We start from the raw sequence: 12,250 nt of genomic DNA, 5'->3' as shown, positions 1-12,250 counted from the left end.
ATATGGGTTTGTAGAAATGTGATCTTATGGATTTGGAAATATATGTATGCAAACCAAGTGGTGGTAAACTGGAACATAACAGAAACAAACTATACAAGACTATAGACAACTTCTTAAAATTGTACACAGCTGCACTACAGTGGTCTTAATGGTGTGTTAGTGGATTTACTAACCCTTTGGTGACTCATGTGTAATACACTTTAGGATGATCTGTCTTTTGCACTTTATACCCTTTGCACACTTAATTCGTTGATTAACTCTGGCTTCTATTTGTTTGCTCCTACTGTGAGCCAAACACTTCAACCTTCAAATATTTCAAAATAAAAGCCTTCCAGAGACAGTAGTGATTGCTTATTACCTCAGAGGCAAATCAAATACTGTATAATTTGAATTTTTTCCAGAGTTACAGTACATCAAAGTGCCAAAGTTCTTCCAGTAAAAATGAGAACTCAAGTAAGATGATGCACTCACTGCACTGAAAGAGTGCTCACGAACTAACCCCACAATTTCACATATTTTATTCCTTTTCCTCGACACATTAAATGTTCCCTTTTACTACAGTCGTCTCTCCGCGAGCAAAGATTTATTTCTGCCAGAAATAAAGAGGATGGAACATAAATGCATTCACTGCTCCCATCACCCAGCCATACAGTCATTACTAACGCACGGGAAAAAAAGATGTTTAACAAAAGCAACAGAGTCAGACCTATCATTTCACATTAACACAACAAAGGCAGAAATCCACTGAAAATGCCACAGAGAGTCTGTAATAACAGCAGAGTGCATTACTGAAAATACTGAGAAAACAGGGTTGAGAAATATGAAAGATAAGTGGCATGTAATCTTCACTATCTCTGAATACTGAAGGCTAAGACTTGAAAAGGCCCTTTTTTATCAGGACGTGTGTTTATACAGTGAAAGGAGTGGATTATTCATGAATGAATGTGACTTCACTGATGATATATGTAGTGATGGAGGTAATACTGAATAGGTCCTTCCTGCACCACCAGTATCTTCCGTCTCTGGAACTAAAGCTCAGTTTTTTAGCTTCTGTTGTCCTTCACCTCCATCTCCACTTTTTAATACCCTTGTCTTTAAAACTCCACTAATTGGTCATTTACATACTAATTAATGGCTTGAAATGCTCTGTCTTAAATGGCTGTGTTAAATGTGAAAGGACTTTATTGTAGCCATCAATTATCACTGCCTCTGCACTCCCCCATAACCCTCCAGCTCATTTTTAAAATGCGGACTACAACATCCTGTTTAATAAATCTCAGACCTTTGCATGCACAATGTTATGAATGTTATTCACTTCACCTGTGAGATAAACAGTGTGTGGCGGTCTAAGTGTAGACTATGCTATCGTTAAATTAAAAATCAAAGTCTCAGTGGTGTAGTGGTTAGTACTGACACCTCACAGCGAGAAGCTTCTTCAATCGAACCTGCTGGAGTCTGCATGTTCCCCCTGAGCCTGCTTAGGTTCTCTCCGGGTGCCCTAGCTTCCTTCCACAGTCCAAATACATAGGTTTAGGTTAGCTGGTAATTCGAAATGTGAGTGTGAATGGTTGTTTTTTCTTTCTGTTTGTGGTAGCCCTGTGATAAACTAGCAGGTTGCTAGTTGGTGCTGGGGTGTCTCACTCCTCTCTACCAGTGACAGCTAGGATTGGCTCCAGACCCCCTCCAGATCCTCTACAGAGGGATTGGGCAATTTTTTATTTATTTATTTATTTTTTGGCTCAAGGGTCACACTGGGTTTTAAATTTTGATGGACATGCCAGACCAGTAGCAGACTGAAAATGAACTAATATATATTACTTGTAAGCAGAGGAGATAAACTCAGCTTTAGCAAAGGTTGTCTAGTCACTAAAACAGAATGGTCTTGTACATGTGGAGTGAACGGTTTCCTCAAAAATCTGATTGACCACTGACTGAGGGGTTGTAGTGTCTGTAAAAGCTGTCCCAAAAACTGCCTCTGTAAACTCAAGAACTGCCCTGGATCAATAAATCCATACATGTTGAAAGATCTGGATGGAAAGCTTACACAGCAATTACAACACTGAAAGGAAATACACTTTTATCTTCCCACACAGAGCTCTGTCAGTGCCTTGCTGCAATAAGCAAAAAGCAAAAAATAATTTTATCTTAGCTACTTTTCATTAAAAAAAAATCCAATTTCATTGTGGCATGGCAACACACCAGATCTGTGTCACATTTATTTTTCATAATCAAAAATAGAGTGAGAGTTCAAGTTCAAGAGCGAGAAAGGGCTTCTGGAGTCAGCTCATCAGGGGAAAACAGACGTGATCGTGATCGAACGGATTAAAATCACGGACTCGTCATCTAATTACCTGCATTTTGTACTGGCCTTGGACAAATTTATTTTAAGGATAATGCTCCACATCAGTTCACATTTTCAGCACTAGGGTGCAGCCCTGACAAGCAACAGTGGCTATTTAAATATCAGCCATCACAGAGTGAGAGTCACAATCTTCAGCTTTAATAGAACAGGGCAATCCACACATAAAAACAAAGTCAAATTATTCAATTAAGTTTACCACAAGATTATCCATATTCTGAACTGCAAATGCTCCTTCAAGCCTTCCAAATAAAACAGTAGTCAGAAAGTTCTGGTTTTTGAAATAGAAGGGATTATAGAACCTTTAAATCCCATGAAATAATAATTTCCACATGATGAATTTTTTGGTACCACATTTGATACATCCGGCATTTATGGCAATTTACTGACCACATTTTGTTTTAAACATAACATAATGTGCATTGTATTTGGAACCTTTTCTGGTTTTATCTTTAATTCCAGACAGACTTTTTATTTTGCCTTGTGATAAGAAAAAAAAAATGTTGCTCAGGAAAACAATTGCTTGTGTGCTTTCTTTTCCTGAAATTCTTTGTCATTTAACTGTCTAACAAAATGTAGAAGTGAGAACTGAGGTTGACAAAAGACAATAATTACTAAGTCACCCTCTGCTACATTATGTATAGAAAATTTATGTATAGAAAAATCACAGAAAAGTGTAAAAAATGATGGAATCAATTTCACCACAATTCTACTATGGCAGAAAAAAATGAAAGCCAATCCATCAAAGCAGTCATTTTAAAAAATGGCTGCAAAAGCCTGCTACTGACTGCAGAGCATGGATAAATCCACCAAGGGGCTGATGACAAGTATCAAATTGTATTTTTTTAAGGGTTGATTATGAGGGTGGTACAGTGGTCTCAGAAACTGATGCATCAAATATGACACATTTGATATGGTTCAAATGTGACATGGTTAGATTGAGCAAATCTATATGTTAAACATGCTGATGAAGGGATGTTATTGTCGCATTCTCTCTATTTCCTTCCTTGCCTATCTTGCGCTGTCCAATGCTTCCTCTCTTTTTCTATGCCTGAACGGCATTAGTCCCATTAAGTTAGTACTTTATAAAAAATCAAAAAGCCCTAATTGAGTCAGGTGAAGAACACACAGGAGACTGATTGATTCTGGCTGGATTCCTTTGCTTCATTTTTAATGAGCCTCACTGCTTCATCACCGTCCACTGAAAGAGGCTGGAGCCTTCCAAGTTTTCCAGTTCAAAGGGATTTCCCCTGTCACCTAGCTATTCATGTGTGTATTTGAGTGTGTGTTCATTCATTAAAATGTTCTTCTAATAACACTGTTGTATCGAACCAGCTCATGAGAAACCAGCAGGAAATCATCACAACAGATTAGCTCTCACATAGACAGATAACTGAGTTTCAGTTCAGCCTTTTTCGCTTGACACTGCATCTCACCAGTAACAAACACAGCCAAGACATCTTTCTCTTGCCAGTATTTTGTTTGATGTCATTTTACATTTAAAGAGGACAAATGCCTGCAGTGCCAGAAAGGAAAGCCTTGACATGCCGCTTTGTTTAATCGTTAGATATTTTTCCATCAAAAAGTAAAACATTCAAAAGAAAAGAAAAAAGAAAAAAGTTGACAGTCGACCATAGTGATGGACACAGCCACTATTTTTTGGGCATGTATTTCACATTGCTGTGCACACACAAAAATTCTCAGTGTACCCTCCTTTCCAAGCATATGATAATCAACTTGAAAAACAAACTGTGATCTAGATACTGGGAAAGCTCAAAGATCTGATCATCAGCCGTTTCCATTCAGGATAATTGTGTGTAATAATCAGTCTGGAAGGTTTCCAAATACTTTTCTTCCTCTTTTATCCAGACGGGCTTTAAAACACGTGGACAGGGTGTAGCTGGACAAGTAGCAGTGAAACTCTTGACAGTTATATAAATCTATCAGCAGTTGATCTTGAGCACCATCTGCTCAAAGGGTTTATCCCTACAAAGGCAGCCGTTGCAGTGACTGAATGTTAACAAAGAGGGAAGATAATACAGTGATCAGTCACACTAAGATTAAAGGAGGACTTGGGAATGGGTCTTCAGTCATCTTTCTGACCATTGACACAGGCTGCTAAGAATGAGTTTAAACAAGTTAATATTGGGTATATTAAAAATTACGGTCCGCGTTGCCGCGACACGTAGTTACATTTCTGGGGAGCTAATCTCAACCAGAAGTGAGTTTAAGTATCGGCATATGCGGACTTTCAGACTGGAAACAGCCTGGCAAGACCATGTGTATGTATGTTGTGTGTATGAGGTGCAGGTTTTGCGCAGAAAAAGTATTTCTGCTGTATCTTTCTCATTCAAGGAACGCTCACTCGTTTGGCTATTAGCAGCTACCATTTGTTGTTTTAGAGCTCAGGTTATAAATCAAACTAATGACATGTCAAATGACTGCTTGACCTTTGTTGTATCTAAAAGATGTAAGCGTGCCTTAATATATTTTTGTACTTCACTATATCAGTGCGTGCATCACCAGTTCAGAGACAACATTCCAAATACATTGTCATTTATCTCTAGCCAAGAGTCTGGAGTATGAGGCATTCATGGACATGTCTGAGTAAAAGGGAGAACTGTCCGTCACATTTTTAGAACCAATTTTTGGGCATGTGTGAAGCAAGCTGAAATTATACTACCACAAAATTCAGTATTGGAATGGTAACCTCCAGTTCTGGTATAGTCAGTTATGTGGAGACTCTGTCCCAACTGTTACAACAGCAATCACCTATTTGCATCTGCTAGAGAGCTCCACACATCCCATGTATAGGCTGCAGCCACACAATGCCGGGGTCTTTTCAACTAAACATTTTTATAACTAGGTGGCCTGTATGAGCTGATATGCCGAAAACGGTAGTTATTTAAGCAGGCGGGACACATACGATAAACCCTCTTACCCAGTCCAGAACAGACGCTCAGGCCAATGTGATATTTCCTCTCCAATCTCTCCTCTTTTGTCTCTACAAACAGTGATAAATGTACATGACCTTCAGGTGACAATCACAGCGCCTCTCCTCCTCTGTTTACTCCATTTCCTACTTTTCCTGATGCATAGCTGTGCAAGTGTGTACGTCAGCGCACATGTGTGTTTGTGTTTGTGTGTGTGTGTGCGTTGCCACGTTGCAGACAGCCACTGAGACCTCTGACAACTCCCAGGGGACCAATTAGAGGTGAAAAAAGGAGAATGTCAGCTACCGAGCAGCTTGTGTGTGTCTCTGTCTGTCTCTCTGTGTGTGTGTGTGTGTGTGTGTGTGAAATACAAACCCAGCAACCCCTTTCCATCAGAATAGCCCAGCCATCTGAAGGTAGCATCCACACTGCCTGTCCAGTTTTAACTCACACACTCTCACTGTCTGTCCCTCTGTCATGGACAAACACCTACAGACACACATGCACACACACTGTCGTCAAATAGTCCAGTCCCTGGTCCAGGGGAATGTGAAGTCTCATTATGAATAAATCATAAACGATGTGGAGAAGCTGCACCTTGACTTTAGACACTTGACGACAAGTTTTTAAAGGGAGGAACTTTTTTGTTGTCCACATGATATCACTATGACTCATTTCCTGGACCGGACAGACATGAACATGGAGACACAGTGTCATTTAGCTTCTCACTTGATGATTTGGTGCATATGCCTTCCCAGTCCATTTACGTCAGTCTGTCTGTCAGTCAGTCATCTAGTTAGGTATTCAGTCTGAGGGAACATGTCGAGAGATCCCAGCCAGTCAGTAACCCAGTTTTAGGGTGTATGTAAACATCACAACTGGGTTATCATTATGAGAAACCTAGATCTCATTTAAAAGAAGCCACACAAACAGTCCGGCTTTCAATAAAAGTTTCCATATGACTAAACATTAAATCTACTACTAACGCTGAGCTTGTGTTTTGAAAGTTTTTGTTCCTGATGGGTAGAGACTGGGAGCGTACACACAATGTTAAATGTGTCATTTTAGCCATTCATATTAGACACTTGTAATAGATAATACTGTACAACTACACAATAACGCAAGTTAAAGGCAAGCAATCCTGCTCAGTGATTTGCGGCTCTGCCCGCATATGTCCTATTTACCCAACATATATAAAAATAGCTATGTTATATGTAACATATTGTCTCACATCGTGTACAGTATCATCATTACAGACTTTGGACTTGAATCATATATATTCCATCTTCATTGGGGAATTAGCTAGGGGGTAATTCTAAACTAAAAAAGGTTTTTCAGTAATGCCAAAATAAAATGCCAATAAAATGCCATGCAATGTCCAATGTTGGCAGCAGGTCACCTGTTAAAAAAACTGTATGGGCAGGCAGCAGGAGAGAGCAAATAAAATGTATTCACCATCCCAGAATCAAGCAGGCCAGTGGAATAGTGTTTTTCTTGGCTGTTTATGAGTGAAGAACAGTGTGCCCAGGTAAACCAGGTCCTGTGGATGATGTTGTTTTTCTGCACAGCAACCTCGGACAATTAAAGGTTAGCACAGAGAGTAGCAACTAAGTGATTGATTTTGCCAGCTAGTGAGGTTTGAAAAACACAGGATCTGTGCTGGGCTCTGACGCTGCAGACACCACTGTTTGTTTACATCACACAGATGGTGAAAGATGGCAGGCTATCATTGGCGGGGGTCCAGAGTGTGGAATTCATCACTCTGTCATCATCTCCTCGTGACCATCTCCTCAGGTTTGAATATTAATTAAATCTGGGATAAATCAGCAGGATTTATTCCGAAGACAATGTCGAACGTCTGTAACATTTAAAGCAATCCATGCAAAAATGTTTTGAGATATTTTAATCAGCACCAAAGTGGTGGACCAGAGGAACAACCAACCTGTGGAGCCACACCACAGCTAAGGCAAAAAAAAAAAAAAAAAAAAAAAGCCTTTTTATTGCAGATTATTACTGCACTTTCAAAGACAAATAATATATCAGTCATGAAACTTTCTTCCTTTTGGATTGCTGACTTGCATATCTACAATTCATCTTTTAACCATACAAAGCTAGTTTTTGTTGCATCTAAACAATGTGTGTACAAAGACAGAGTTTCTGTTCCGCTTCATGGAGCTGTTATCTTGATATACTGGACACTTAAGGTCAGCACTTGGTCTAGGTTTGGGTGAAAATGACTTGTTTGTGAAAATCTCTCCAGTGTGCGTGTTACCCCCTGAGAAACTGTGATATTACCTGCAATTGGCCAGGAGATAGATTTTCAGCACTTGATCATGAAAACAATCGGCTTCCTGAGCGGTTTTGATGCTGTTTTTTTAATAAGACATTCCTTCAGAGTTAAGCTATTATGTCTTACAAAGTTTCTGCCAAGTAGGTGTCAACAAATCACAAATTTATTAGTGTGAATCACTGTTAAATTTTACAGTCATTTTTTTAGTCTTATCCTTGAAAATGCTTATTGGCCTTATTAGTCACAGTATCTTTCATAGTTTTATTCTAGTTTTAGTAGACAAAAAGTCATGACATTTTTGTCGGCTTTTAATTATTACATTTAGTCAAACTGCGACTAACAACATTAAGTTTGGCAGCTATTTTGTATGTCACCCTTAGACAAAATAGAACATTTATTTTCTGAAATTTCAAATTACAGTGCAATAAACACAGATATTCAGAAGCAGTACAATGGCATGCATAAATAGCAGAGTGATGTGGCTTCAAATGCCGTATTATTCCCACCTAGCCACATGGCTTGTGGCAGCTTGCTAGTTTTGGTAGGCTACCATCAACTGCGTGAGATAATCATAACCTACAGGAGGGCAGTAATATGCCCAGTAGTGCCAAAACTAGCAAAAAACCCAGAAGATCTGCCAGAGATCACATAGGCAAATGCCCCTTATCCCACCTAATGCACAGACAATATGAAGAGATCATGTATTCTGAATATCTGATATTCAGTAACATCTTATCATATCAAATAACATTTAGTCAGTCTCATCTCATTTCATTTACATTATATTTACATTATAGATTTTATCATCAGATATTAGCTTTAGCTCGTCAATGTCTCGTTTTTGTCACAGATAAAGTGTTCGTTGACGACTATCACATGAAAAAACAAAGCTGGGGCCTGTATTTGGGTGCTGTGGTTCTAAACCTCATAGCAACTGGTTCCCGCTCAATATGCCAGTGTTTAAAATCTGCTCACCTCTCTTTCTTTAAATAGCTAGGAACTGAAGATGTTGGCAGAATTTCACCCAGGGGTGAATTGTGTATTTAATGGGCACTACTTTCAATTGCAAAGTAATACACATTTGATGCACAACTGAGGCACCATGATAGAATAACCAAGTGTCAATATAGTCTGCCAACTTCTCTGAGGATTCACAAGAGTTTTGGGCTTTGGTATAAAAACTCATTTAAAAAAGAAAGAACGAAAGAAAGAGGCATTTTTGCTGTTTAGATTTTGATATACAAAGACATGCTGTAGTTTTTGGGTCAGCTCTGTTAACTTGAAAACATTAGCTCGCTAATTTGCCCATCTGGTGGTGGTGGTTGAAAAGATAAAACCCGACAGACATCCTCCTACAGCTATCTAACATGTTGGTACATCAAATAATCAAATAACAGTTCAAATATTCACACCGGCCAAATCAAATCAAATTTTTATTGTGGCTTTTGGTGAAAATACCAAAGTCAGATACTGAAATGCTATCAGCTGTTGACATTTATCCTTGTACATGAACTGGTGACCTCCAGTATTGCCGGTAAAGGGCACATTACATCACATTAAACCTCCATTAATTCCACTATTGGCTCACTTCCTCTACTTCCCAAGCAACCTCAGAAAGAGGTGCTCCATGCTGCTTCATTCATTGAAATATTCACTGTTACTGATAATTTCTCTCACTTGGACAGCTGGAAGACTATAGTGCTATAGATATTTGCAATTACTCATTGCTGATAGCGACTCTGGAGTAACCAGGAATTTCTACAGCTAGCACTGATGAAGAAGAAAAAGCAACCACATGTGGCTATGACACAGAAGCCTAAGCCGCCGCCTGTTAGGTTAGGTTTATGCTCCCGGTGCGTGGCACTGGTGTGTGAGTGTGTGTGCTTGTGTGAGCGAATGGTTAGATGCGTTATATAAAAACAAGGCCATTTAACATTTATCAAATGTTATTTCTGAGTAGTTGACATAGTCAGGCTTACAGCGCTCAGCAAGAGTTTCCAGCTTTCATTCCATCATGATATTCAGCTCGTCAACAATCCAGGCATTACAGCCCTTTGTTATAAAGGTGAGATCAATAATGCCATCACATCAGTAACACGAAGACTGAACACAGACCCACACAAAGGGGAAATGATCTGTGTGCATGAGAGGCATCTAGTGTGATTACACCCAAGCCATGACATCACATCCTGAATCTGTTCTTAATGCTCCTGCTGTGATCGAAAGTCTTATAACTCTCTCTCTCACGCTTCAAAATATGACAAAGAATAAAAACTTGATTTTCATAACAGGTCTGATAACTTGTGGAAGACCAAAGGTCACAGGGCAAACACGAGTTCCATCTACTCTCATGGGTTCAACTCAGTTAAAGTATTGTGGTCTTGTGTCATTTTTAATAGAACATATATGTTTGATATTAAAATAACATCAGATTTCCATGAAACTTACAGTACAGAACACACTCCTGTCTTTTTGCCAAGAGGCACTGAAAGAATTTGTAAGTAACCCATACATTTGAAGTATTCTCTGCCTTTGTAGAAGCATAATAGTAGTTGCAGTTAGGTTTCTTGCCCCACTAGACAACTACTGAGGAAAGGCAGCCACAGTGGCTATGGGCACTGATTGCTCTGATTGCTAACCATGATTGTATCATTAATCACTTTTGGCACATCAGAGCACAATTGCCTACTCAAGTCTCATGTGTTCTCCTGTTGCTCTTCACCAGAAGGAACTTTCAGCTAATTTTGACATACATGTAGATGCACCTTGGAAATCTTCAGTGTTCCTTCAGCTATCTAAGAAATTCCACCAACTTTATATTACCTTTCATTACATAGAAATGCGTCAAGAACATTAAACTGGCTTCCACTGTGTTTGATGTTGAAGAAAGTTGTGAGGAAAAAAAGGTCTCATTGTTTTTAGAACTGAACGTTTAACCAGGCCACAAAGTCATTAAAGCATCAGTGCACACAGAGAGCCAAAGAAAGTCTTGATAAATGGTATACTGGTCATTTATATCCATTAACTTGTATCACTTGGTTGCAGATTAGATTTGTTTGGGTTGACCAGTGTCACTGATTCTTTACTGCAGTATTTAGTTGAATAAATGGATTTACGTTGTACAACCAGAAATATGGAGACTAATTTAAATTCATTCTCTATGTTAAAAAAAAGGATAGTAATTCTGACATTTAATAGACATAAACATGTATAGTTTTACATCAAAACAACAAAATGAAAAATAAATTTACAGCTCATGACAAATTGATGTCTTTTCTCATAACACATTGCTATTCACCAGAGAGATGCTATATGTTACACCTTGACAAGTCTGAGCCAGTAAATCGTAATCATATGTCCAGAGACAAGCCTCACTGTTTAGCGAGGCTTGGCTTTGTGGTATTGCTGATCTCTCCAGAACTGAAAAATGGAAATCAAACTTGTAGCAGACACTGCAGTCTACCATCAAGGGTTGCCTGTAAGCAAAGATTACTTCTACTACAAGCACACAACACACCAGCCACTATCAGTGTTGGACTGACAACAGCCTACAGTAAATGTGTAAGACATAACCAAAGATACAAGCTGTGGTTGAAGAGCATTCTGAACAACTGAGGCATCTGGTTAGAGAAGGTTTTCTTCCACAGATCACAGCCAGTATGATAACTGAATGCTGCTACTAATATGAAGAAGCTACTCGGAAGGATGGTGAAACGTCTTCTCAAAAAAACTCTACAAGTCCAGTTGCCTTTTTTGAACCTTTGTTGGATATGCTACTAATATTGACTTGAGTTTGTAAGTATTTACTTTGGCTAAGTGAACTGCCCTGTTGTAAAGCTTAGACGCTTTTCAAATACTGAAAACAACATTTGTGAAGCCCTAATAGCCACAAGACTGATTGCCCATTTGACAGCTTTTACGCCTTCCAAACAAAACATTTATTCTTAAACTAGTTTCAAAGTAATCTTACAATGTGCTCTATTCATTGTATTGTGTACCTCAGTTATTCAGAAACATTCAACGAATCTCCAGTGCCATCAAGATGACTAACAAAGGAAGAAGAAGTATCCTGTGGTACAATTCTGAAAATCACAACAGATTTATTTTTTCAAGGATGATTTTTGTCATTTTAATCAGTTAATATAATGTTGATGCATACTCAAGTGTTCATTTTTCTGAGAGGTTTTGTTTTAGTTATTTGTTTGACGCTATAGGAACAGGATGTGACATCATGATGACTACAAGTTGCCATGCCAACCACTCCGCAAAGAGGTCCTGCAAGACTGTGAGTGAAAAAAATAAATAAATAAATACAGTCTCTAATCCAACATTTCTATTTAAATGGTGGAGGTAGAGCAGAGCGCAGTATTAATTTAATGAAAGCATGAGTGAGTCTGGCTCCAACCTTGCAAGATGGCGCTGCCCGTATCACCAGGAGACTAGCGACAGTGCCAATGCAAGGAACTGGGGATATGTTGTCCATATTTATATACAGTCTATGCTTTATGCTTACAATGTACAGGTAGGTTTTCTTTGTTCACAAAGGACTACTATTTTATCATCACCACCATCACCATCAACATAATTCAAAAATGATAATGAAAAGATTGAAATAAAAAGATGTGTGGACTTATAAAATTAGAATTCATGGTGGGATATATCGGTGTT

General features: G+C 38.7%; 1 protein-coding gene across 1 annotated transcript in view; it reads right to left on the bottom strand.

The window, feature by feature from the left end:
• cdh6 (cadherin 6) overlaps nucleotides 1-12,250 on the bottom strand; it is a 69,407-nt gene that overhangs the window by 45,061 nt on the left and 12,096 nt on the right. The window lies entirely within an intron of this gene.

Source organism: Chelon labrosus (genome assembly GCF_963514085.1).
Source record: "Chelon labrosus genome assembly, chromosome: 6".
Lineage (NCBI taxonomy): Eukaryota > Metazoa > Chordata > Actinopteri > Mugiliformes > Mugilidae > Chelon > Chelon labrosus.
Note: the sequence above shows the minus strand (reverse complement) of the source record. Positions and strands in the feature narration are given on the sequence as shown.